This window comes from Chiloscyllium plagiosum, chromosome 2 (genome assembly GCF_004010195.1).
Source record: "Chiloscyllium plagiosum isolate BGI_BamShark_2017 chromosome 2, ASM401019v2, whole genome shotgun sequence".
Lineage (NCBI taxonomy): Eukaryota > Metazoa > Chordata > Chondrichthyes > Orectolobiformes > Hemiscylliidae > Chiloscyllium > Chiloscyllium plagiosum.
In genome coordinates, this window is record NC_057711.1 from 79327381 (window position 1) to 79334340 (window position 6960).

General features: G+C 41.0%; 1 non-coding gene across 1 annotated transcript; it reads left to right on the plus strand.

Moving 5' to 3' along the window:
- The first annotated feature begins 6619 nt into the window (after positions 1-6619).
- Positions 6620-6692, plus strand: trnaq-uug. The gene has a single exon. It is a non-coding gene; the product is annotated as a tRNA-Gln (tRNA).
- Positions 6693-6960: the final 268 nt, after the last annotated feature.

Genomic DNA, 6960 nt, shown 5'->3' on the forward strand with positions numbered 1-6960 from the left:
CAAATCTTAGCAGGACTTATACATTTAATGGTAAGGTCCTAGGGAGTGTTGCTGAACAAGGAGATCTTGGAGTGCAAGTTCATAGCTCCATGAAAGTGGAGTCGCAGGTAGATAGGATAGTGAAGAAGGCATTTGGTATGCTTTCCTTTATTGGTCAGAGTATTGAGTACAGGAGTTGGGAGGTCATCTTGCGGCTGTACAGGACACTGGTTAGGCCACTGTTGGAATTCTGGTCTCCTTCCTATCGGAAAGATGTTGTGAAACTTGTAAGGGTTCAGAAAAGAGTTACAAGGATGAAGCCAGGGTTGGAGGATCTGAGCTATAGGGAGAGGTTAAACAGGCTGAGGCTGTTTACCCTGGAGCGTCGGAGGTTGAGGGGTGACCTTATAGAGGTTTACAAAATTATGAGGGGCATGGATAGGGTAAATAGACAAAGTCTTTTCCTTGGGATTGGGAAATCCAGAACTAGAGGGCATAGGTTTAGAGTGAGAGGGGAAAGATATAAAAGAGACCTAAGGGGCAACTTTTTCACATAGAGGGTGGTACGTGTGTGGAATGAGCTGCCAGAGGAAGTGGTGGAGGCAGGTACAAATGCAGCATTTAAGAGGCATTTAGGTGGGTTTATGAATAGGATGGGCTTGGAGGGATATGGGCCAGCTGCTGGCAGGTGGAACTAGATTGAGTTGGGATATCTGGTTGGCATGGATGGATTGGACTGAAGGGTCTGTTTCAATGCTGTACATCTCTATGACTCTATGACTCTACTCTGGGCATATGGGCACCACTGGCTGGCCAGCATCTATTGCTCACCCCAGTTACCTTTGAGAAAGTGTTGGTGAGCTGCTTTTCAGATAGGTTTTGGGGAGCCAGGAGGTGAGTTATTTGCCTCCAAATTCCAAGCCTTCAGGCTGCTCTTGTAGCCACTGCTTATTCAGTGAATTCAATTGAGTTTCTGGTCACTGGTAACCCCAAGGATGTTGATAATGGTGGATTCCATGATGATAACACTATCTAGTGGTTAGATTGTCTCTTATTGGAGGTGGTCATTGCCTGATATTTGTATGACTCAAATGTTATGTCAAACCAAGCCTGGATTTTGTCCAGGTCTTATTGCATTTGAACATGGACTGCTTCTGTGTCTGGACTCGTGAATGGTGTTGAACAATTTTACAATCATTGGTGAACATCTCCTCTTTGGACCTTATGATGGAGGGAAGGTTATTGAGGAAGCAGCCAAAGGTGGTTGAGCCTCGAACACAACCCTGAAGAACTCCTGCAGAGATGTCCTGGAGCTGAAATGACTGACCTCTAACAATTACAACCATCCTCCTGTGTGCCAGGTATGACTCCAACCAGCAGAGTTTGCCCATGATGTCCACTGATTCCAGCTTTGCTGGGGCTCCTTGATACAGCAGCTTTGGCAGCTCAATCATTTGGTCGAATGTAGCCTTAATGTCAAAGTTTGTCAGTCTCAACTCACTAGTGGCATACTGCAAGGATCAGTGCTTTGACCTAAGTTATGCACAATTTATATTCATAATTTTGATGAGGGAACAAAATGTAATGTCTCCAAGATTGCAGATGACACAAAGCTGGGTAGTAGGTTGAGCTGTGAGGAGAATGCAGAGATGTTTCAGTGCGATTTGCATGAGTTAAGTGAGTGGGCAAATGCAGGACAGATGAAGTGGAAAAATATGACATTATCCACTTTGGTAGAAAAACAAGATTATCATCTGAATGGCAATGGATTGAGAAAGGAGAAGATGCAACAAATCCTGGGTGTCCTTACACATCAGGAACTGAAAGCAAAATGCAGAGATAGCTGGTGGCGAAGAAGGCGAATGGTATATTGGCCTTCATAGCAAGAGGATTCAAGTGCAGGAGGAGCGATGTCTTGCTGCAATTCTACAGGGCCTTATTTGAGGAACGATGTTCTGGCTTTGAAGGAAGTGCAACATAGGTTCCTGGGATGGCTGGACTGAAGCAAGAATCGGTTAGGTCTATATTGACAAGTGGTTAGAAGAATGAAAGTGGTCTAACTACATTCTGCTTGACTGGCACAGTCATATAACAGACTTGAATAATTTTGACTAATTTGCAGTTGCCAGTTTGGAATTTTGGCTCATCAAGTCCAGCATTCTATTGCATTTCCTAAACTGCTGGCGGAAATGCATGACAAATGGAATTGTGAGAAATCTGAATTTGACTCCTTACTGTTTGACTGTAATACTTATGACCTTGCTCTACGCTAGTGTGTAGCACAATAGAAGGTATGAAAGTTCATGTCAAAATTTACAGCTATGAGTGGTATAGATCTTGACTTTGTATAAATGTGCAGAATGAGTGATGAAGAATCAGTGACCTGATGTTTTGTTTGTTTGAAGTTAGTTCATTACTCAACCTGTCATTTTTCTGACACCCAGTTGTAGCAAGTTAAGATCTTCTTCAATGTATTCTATATTAGAAATTTGAGTTTAAAAATAAACAAGCATATGGATTAATGTTATAGGGACAAAAATCATAAAATTTGGGTGAATTTTCAAACTGAGTACTGACACCATGTACTCTAACTGGTAGGCCTGAGGCTGGTCAGTAATTGGGCTTCAGGACATACTTTAAGAAAATGAGCGAGCTGCCAGAGCTGCTGCATCAACACATTTCAGGAAACAAATTGCAGCCCATTTAGCTCGCCTACAGCAGCCCTGAGGTAAGTGCCCAAAGTAGGTGAATGAGAGGACAGCTGAATGGATGGCCGATCAAACTCAGCATCAATCTGAGTAGCCAGGAGTAGTGCCCAGTAAGAACTTGCACCATTTACGTACATTATCTAGCAGAAAAGTAATCAACATGGACATGAAAATCGCCTGAAGATGTGTCACACTGAACTCAAAACATTAACACTGTTGCTCTCTCCACAGATGCTTTCTGACCTGCTGAGTTTCTCTGGCACTTTCTGTCCATATTTGAAATTTCCAGCATTTGCAGTATTTTTGCTTTTGCATGGACATAAAAAGATGCTTACCTGGGAATGCTAAATGCGAAGTATGAGTTGATGGAAGGTCTGCATTTCCCTGCAAATGTATTTCTTAGGACATGTTTTTGCTGTTTTGGAAGTTTCAAAGGCCACTGCAACAATACATTATCTTGGAATGCAAAATATGTTATTTAGTGCTTCAAATCCCAGGATTGGCAATGAAAGGATATTTCACCATGATCATGTCAAGTGAGGTAATTTATGTAAGTGTGTTCCTGTGTATAAGACTCTTCATGCAAATTGTGCTTATTCACATTGTTATATTTAATATCGCTCTAACACCGTTGCAATTTTAAAAATAGTGCACAAGAACCTCAGACCTAAAAAGATATGAACAAGAGGAACCCATGAGACATTCAAACCTGTTCTATTAGTTTTTGGCTGATTGTTACCTCAACACCATCTACCTGCCTTTGATTTGTGTCTCTCAATGCATTTACTTAATAAAAAATCTGTTGATTCAGGTCTCAGAAAATCTCAATTGACCCAACATCCACAGCCTGTAGTGAGACAGTACCAGATTTCCACTAAATTAGGGCCTTATATTTAAATAAAGCCAATTACAGAGATATGAAAAGCAGGTTGGCTAAGGTAGATTTGGGAAATTAGATTAAAAGATCTGACGGTGGATTAGCAAGGACAAATATTGAAAGAAATAATTCATAGTTCTCAATCAATATACATTTCCTTGAGGAATAAAACTTCACTGGAAAAATTGTCACTAACTGGAGAAGTTAAGAATAGCATTAGATTAAAAGGAAAGGCTTACATATTGTCAAAAAGGATAGTAAGCTGAAGGATTGTGAGGATTTTAAAAATCCGCAAAATATGCCCAAGGAAGTATTACAGAGATAAAATAGAACAAGACAAAACTAGCTAAAACTGGCTCAGATTCTAAGCATGTCTACCAGTATGTAAAAAGGAAAGAATTAACAAAAATACTTAGACATAAAGATGAGAGAAATAATAATGGGTCGGGTCAAAGGAGATTGCAGTGCTGTTAGACAGATGTTTTCTTGTCTGTTTTCATTGCAGATAAGACCCATGAAAGGGTGAACCAAAAGTCGAGTAAAATGACACAGTTGAGCGAGCCAAGTATAATATTTCCAAGTTTTCAGATGTTATAAAGCTTGCCGGGAAAATAAGCTTGCAGCAGGACATACAATCTTAGCTGCGAACAGATTCGATAAACGGACAACGAGATAGCAGATGGAATATAATTTGAAATTACAATGAAATTATTCGCCTTGTTAGGAAGAAAAGAAGAACAGAAAAATTCACAACATTTTGGGGAGTGGTAAACGTTGTAACCCAAAGACTTGGGTATCTTTGAACATAAACCACAAAAGATTAACCTATGGGTACAGCAAACAACCTCAGTTGTGTCAAACTGTAACAGAAAAGTTAAAAAGGAGTGAAACCTGATGGCCCACACAGCATCAACCAGAAAATAAAACCAACAGTACATGCAGTCCTGTTAATGCAGCACAGTCCTCCTCACTGACATCTAGGGGCCAGTGCTACAATTGGAAATGCTGTCCTACAGATCAGTCGAGCAACAGCCTGGCATAGTCATTTTCACAGAAACATTTCTTACCATGTCCCAGACATCACCAGCAAAATCCCTGGATATGTCCTATCCCTTCAGCAGGCCAAATTCACATGAGATGGTGACATAGTGATAGAGAGTCACAGGGAGTTGCCTGGAAGGGTATGAAGACTGGGCAGGAAAGTGGAGTTGAGTTCAAGATGAGATCAGCCATGATTGTATCAAATGGTGGAGCAGGCTCGAAGGGCTGAATTGCTTATTCCTGCTCTTATTTTTATGGAAGTCATCAACATTGACTTTGGATCCTGTGAAGTCTCTAGCATTGGGTCAAACCTAGGCAAGGAAACCTCCTGCTACCTACTACTTACTACCTCACTGCTCGGGAAGCTGATGAATCAGTACTCCACCATGTTGCACACTGCTTGAAGAAAGCTATGAGAGTGGCAAGGATGCTAAATGCACACTGATTGGGAAAATTCAATGTCCATTGCCAAGAGTGTTTTGATAGCAGTTCTATTGTCCTAGCTATTTGCGCTTGAAAGGACATAGCTACTAGATTGAGCACATAGAATGTGGTGAGGGGAACAACAAGAGGGGAAAATATATTTGAATTTCTGCTCACTGATCTACCTGTTGCATATGCCTCTGTTCATGATAGTATGGTTGGAGCTGTTCTGAAGATGAAGTGCTATTTTTATAAAGAGGATTTCCATTGTACTGTGTGGGACTACCTCTATGTTAAATGGTACAGATGTCAAACAGATCTAGAAAATCAATCTGACCATTCATGAGGCTCTGATGATCATCAACAACAGCAGAATTGTATTCGATCAAAACCTGTAATCTCGTGGACTGGAATATGCCCCATCCTTCTGGTATTATCAAGCCAGAAGGTAAAATCTGACTCAATGAAGAGTGTAGCAAATGCCTAGAGCAGTACCAGGTGTACCTAAAGATAAGGTGCCAATCTCATTGTATACCCAACACCAGAAATGGCATTCCATATAGAGAATTGTTCCCACATAGATGGATTAAATTTCAGCTCTGTTGTCCCGCAACATATCGTCATGAATGTTGTTGGATGACAAAACAACTCATTGTACATGTAAGCTCCTACAAATATCCTCATTCTAAACTTTGGGAAGCTGAACACTTCAGTGTAAAAAACAAGGCTAAAGAATTTGCATACAATTTTAACCAGAAGTGCTAAATAGATGATTGATCTCAGCTTGGTCTGCATTACAGACGCCAATCTTCACCCAACTCAATTAATTCCAACTGGTATTAAAAACCACTAAAGGATATTGGATATTGTAAAGGCTATGGACCCTGACAAGATATTGGCAATGGTACTGAAGATTTGTGCTTCAGAATTAGTCACACCCCTAGGCAAGTTGCTCTTGTACACTGACAGATAACTGGTAAAATGAAAAATTTCCCAAGTATAAGATAATAGATGTTAAGAAATAAGAACAGGAATAAGCCATTTGTCCCCTTGAGATTACTCCATTATTCAGTAGGATCAAACTAATCCAACATTCCTCACATCCACTTTCCTGCTTTTCCCCCATGACCCTTAAATCCCTTAATGATCCAGAAGCTATCTATCTCGGCCTTAAATATACACAGGAACTTTGTTCCCACAACTTTCTGTGGCAAGGAGTTCCAAATACTCACAATCCTTTGAGAGAAGGAATTCCTGCTCATTTCAGTCTTAAATTGGTGTCCTGTTATTCTGAGGCTATGCCCTCTCGACTTAGATTCTACCATGAGGGGAAATATCCTCTCAACATTTAACCTGTCAAGCCCCTAAAGTAGCTTATATATTTTAATTAGATCACCTCTCATTATTCTAAGCTCCAGTGAGTAGAATGTCAACAAGGGAGAAGTTAAGAGTGTGATGGAATGCTGTGTACATACCTGGATGAGAGTGTATAAGGGAATGTAAGGTTAATGGTGAGAAATGATTAGATTAGATTCCCTACAGTGTGGAAACAGGCCCTTCGGCCCAACAAGTCCACACATTCATGTTTCTTGGGCCAGTGGCGTAATAGATAACGCATCTGACTTTGGATCAGAAGAATGTAGGTTCGAGTCCTACCTGGCTCGTGGGGAATGTCTGTGAAGTCCTGTCAGGACGTTGCCTCTGTGATTTCGCATTTAATGTAGTTGGCTAGGTCAGTTAGATTGATGGTTGGTTTATAATGCATATTGATGCCCACAGTGGAGGTTCAATTCCTGCTCAGGTTGCTATGAACTGTTCCACTTTGTGACCTCTCCTCTTGTGGGCTGCACAGTGGCACAGTGGTTAGCACTGCTGCCTCACAGCACCAGAGACCCGGGTTCAATTCCCGCCTCAGGCGACTGTGTGGAGTTT